Here is a 4,438-nt window from a genome sequence, read left to right as displayed (position 1 = left end):
GTATTCATTAAAGCTGTTCATGACATTTGCTTGTGATCAACAGAATCTATATTTTGGATTTAGACTTCAAAGTATACATTGAATTCGATTACAGCATTTGTTTTTTATGTATCAAATGTATACTTTAAGATGAGTGTCCGAAGCATTCATGGAATCTGGCTAAAGTAAATGCTCGGAATTGATCGAATGTATATTTTTGATTTATTCGCTGAAGTATTCATTAAAGTTGTTCATGAAATTTGCTTGTGATCAACAGAATCTATCTTTTAGAGTCAGACTCCAAAGTATACATTGAATCTGATAACAGCATTTGTTTGTAATGTATCAAATTTATGCTTTTTGATGAGTCTCCAAAGTAGTCGTTTAAACTGACAATCATATTCGCTTGGAAACGATCAAATGTTTATTTCCAAGTTATTCTCTAGAGTTTTTATTAAAATTGATTGTAAATTCTATTGTGATAAACTAATTTAACATAACAGATAAGTCTTCAGCGTATTAATGGAATTTGATTGCATCATTTGCTTGAGATGTATTTCATGTATATTTTGAAGTCAGTCTCAAGAGTATTCATGGAATCTTGCCATAGTATTTGCTCGAAATTAATCAAATGTATACTTTCGAGTAAGTCTCCGAAGCATTCATGGAATCTGGCCATAGTATTTGCTTGTAATGTATGAAATGTATACTTTTAGATGGGTCTCCAAATCAGTCATGGAATCTGGCCAAAGTAAATGGACGGAATTCATCAAATGTATATTTTGGAGTTATTCTCTACAGTATTTATTGAAGTTGTTCATGACATTTGCTTGTGATCAACAGAATCTATATTTTAGAGTCAGACTCAAAGAATACATTCAATTCGATTACAGCATTACTTTGTTATAAATTAAATGTATCCTTTTGAGTGAGTCTCACAAGCATTCATGGAATCTGTCCAAAGTAAATGCTCGGAATTGATCGAATGTATATTTTTGATTTATTCGCTGGAGTATTCATTAAAGTTGTTCATGAAATTTGCTTGTGATCAACAGAATCTATATTGAAGAGTATGACTCTAAAGTATACATTAAATTCGATTACAGCATTACTTTGTAATCTAGAGTAGCGGTAGATACTCGGCGCCATGTCACCTGCACTTTTGCCCCTTACCCAACTATTACCCTTCGTCCAACTAGCGCGCTCTCGCGGCTCCCAATTACTGTGCCGAGTAACACGCTACTCTATACTGAAAAGTTCGCGCGTGACGTCACAACACAATCTTTAATTGTAAATATCTCGATAACTAAGTAATATTACGAGATCATTTTTAATATACGATCAATTATAGTCATTGGCTTTCATTTAATTCCAAAATCAATTTCATTTATTGAGTATTTATCGAGATACAGAATAGGCCACGCCCCTAATTCCGTTTTCCGCACATTTCAGTTCGATTTCTAGCGTCTTCTTTGTCCGTCTTACTTAAATGCCATCTAACGCGGACCTCTCTCTCGTGGCCACAATTTTTCCCCGATATATATATAGGTATACTCCCAATATCTACATGAGCGAATGAACGGTTTATGTCCTTTTTACGTTAATAATGATAAAAAAAAGAATAATAATATAATATTAATTTAAAAATTTATACGGAGTATGAATAATAATTTGTATTCATGTATAATTAAAAAATATAAATAATATCAACTAAATTTATTCAATTTTCCTGTGTAAATAATAAAATAATTATGTATACAAATGATTAAAAAGAAAGTAATTCATAAAAAATGTAAATGATAATTATTATATAAGTATGCTTTTTACAAAATAATATCAATTTTGATTTCACGCAGTAAACATGGTTAATAAAAATATGTGTATAATATAAAGTGCAATATAATATAAACAGAAAAACATTTTTTGATGATTTCATTAAATTGTAGACCTTTAAATTATAAAATGTTAATTGTTATTCTTTTTTATTTTCATTTATATTTCAGTTTTGAGTAGAATTCTTTTAATAAGCATATATTTTATATAAAAAATTTTGTACAAACCGTGATGTAAATCATAAAGAATTGTTTGAATAACAAGTTACAATTTTTATGGAATATTTAAATATATTTATTGCTTTTTTTAAGGATTTTCTATCGTTTTGCTTATCATTTCCTATCATAATTATACAATTTTTTCTCTTTGATGATACTAAATTTATTTCTAAATCTAATTTATCGATTTGTTTCAATAAGTAATTTTGTATTAAATACTGTAACTAAATCTCTATTAGCAAAATCCATTTGATCAATGTAGTTAACTACATTAATAATTATTCATAACTTGATTATGATTGTGATATCCTAAGAAATCTCCAATCGCTGTTTTATCTAATCGTTCGTTTGTTAACATTTATGCATACACCGAATAAAATTTATATAAAAATTGTATAATAGCAGAATATTAATAAACATTGAATTGTATAGGTCTATAATATAATTATTGATATCAAAACAAAATTAATCAGGCTGTCAAACAAATTTAGATCTTATATTCATGCAGTTTGAATAGAACAACTGGGATAAGAGTAACTTTAATTCCACTATCCACACTATATAATTTTTTTTTTATTGAAAAAGAGAAAGAAAATTGCAGTGTACTATAAAGATTTCTACTAAAGTAGTTCTTCTGCTACGACTGTTCGTATTATTGTCCAGTTGAATCTCTGATCATTCTCAGAGATGATACACCATTTTTAGATAATGCAACACACAAGTATTGTTTAATTGTAATAACAAACAGTTTATTTTATCGTATGATTGGTCCAGCATTTTGTAAAATGCCTAATAGTAATTGTAACGATAATATTTTAGATCTTAATTCATGTGATCTGAAAAATAAAAATGATAAATGAAAGATAAATTTGTTAATTTCATTATTTAGTTAAATGACTAAAAGCATTCTTACTTGGGATCAGATGTTCCATCTGGTAGAGGTTTCATAGATAATTTACAAAGAGCTCGAAATACATCTTTTTGAAGTACATGTATAAATTTAGCTGTTACCATACAGCTAAATACATCCTGAAGACTATATGGAGAAGCATGAAATACTAATTGACCGTAGTGTAAAATAGACTGACCAAAACCTTCTTCTTTGCCTGACGTATTGATCTTGTAAGCTATAATGCTTATACCATCTTAATTCTGTAGCAACTTGTGAAGCGGTATCTGGATCAGATTGATTAAGCACAATGTTAGCTGTTTGTATAAGAACTGAATGAGATGTATCTGAAATTAATATATCTAATGCTGTACGGATTTCACCAACTTTTAACCAACATCCAGCTTCTTTCAGAGTTTGTGTGCTATCATTTCCAATGCTTTTTTGTGTTAACTCACGACGTAAAGCTGCTTCTTGACTTGGTAAGTACTCTCTCCAAATACGTATTGCCTCAGACCACATACCAGCATTCTAAAAAAAAAAAGAAAATTTTTCACCAATTTCGTGACTTACACTCAATATTAATATGTATATTTTTCACAAACTTTTATTAAAAATATTTGACCGGCTTGATAACCTCAAATTATTGATATTACACTGTATTTTGATTACTATATTAAGCTATATATATATTACACTTAATATTAATATTAAGCTTCTTTTGTAGTGTTCTACGCACTTTGCACGGTGGTGTAACTTCAGCAATTTTACTATTTCTATAATACAAAGTGTAAAAAATCAGATTCGAATTATTCTTACTTCATTCGATTAACCAAAACTCCAAATATAATACTTACTCTATTAAGAAAGATGTAGTATAATTTTGGCCTGCATTGATTCCACGTATTACACTCAAATCTTTCGCACGTTTATAGGTTGCTCGTCTCTGTATTAACAACGGATCTGGTTCGTTTGTATGTTTTTTCACTTTTGTATAATAAATGTTATTAATAAAGTGCCCGGTTGCTGGGCAGTTGAAATTTTTATTGTGCTCCTTGATACAAGCGAAATGTTTGTAAAAATATAAAATAATTTTATATAAAATAAATAATATTGAATTGAAAATCATTTCTGAAATATACAATATTTCATAGCAGTGGAAGTTATTTAATTTAAAATGTAAAGGAATATGTTGATATTTGTATATTCGAATACAAAGAGAAAACGAAAATTGTTTAAAAGTAAAAAAAAAAAAGGAAAATTAATTAAAGTTAATTATTGTTACAATCACATTGAAATGAATTGAATAATTCACTTACGTCGTAACAACACCATCGTTTCTTTCATATTCATTTACTTTATAATAAGAAAAACCGCCACTCATCCATTTTTTATCACTTTTATTCCTATTTTCTTTCCCTTTACTCATTCTAAAACTCTTAAAATCACTTTTGTTAATAATAAACTTTAATTTATTTTCTATTATTGTTGTAATACTTAAACAAACCAAGAACATTAA

At 28.0% G+C, this 4,438-nt stretch overlaps 1 long non-coding RNA gene across 1 annotated transcript; it reads right to left on the bottom strand.

The window, feature by feature from the left end:
* Positions 1–2,156: 2,156 nt before the first annotated feature.
* On the bottom strand, positions 2,157–4,438 carry LOC118074950 (uncharacterized). Its single transcript, XR_004691255.1, has 6 exons — positions 4,239–4,438; positions 3,777–3,973; positions 3,525–3,695; positions 3,307–3,450; positions 2,944–3,206; positions 2,157–2,866 (listed from the first exon to the last, which is right to left on the bottom strand). It is a non-coding gene; the product is annotated as an uncharacterized lncRNA (long non-coding RNA).

The sequence above is a fragment of the Chelonus insularis genome, unplaced genomic scaffold (genome assembly GCF_013357705.1).
Source record: "Chelonus insularis isolate UGA/USDA-ARS -01 unplaced genomic scaffold, ASM1335770v1 contig_107_pilon, whole genome shotgun sequence".
Lineage (NCBI taxonomy): Eukaryota > Metazoa > Arthropoda > Insecta > Hymenoptera > Braconidae > Chelonus > Chelonus insularis.
Note: the sequence above shows the minus strand (reverse complement) of the source record. Positions and strands in the feature narration are given on the sequence as shown.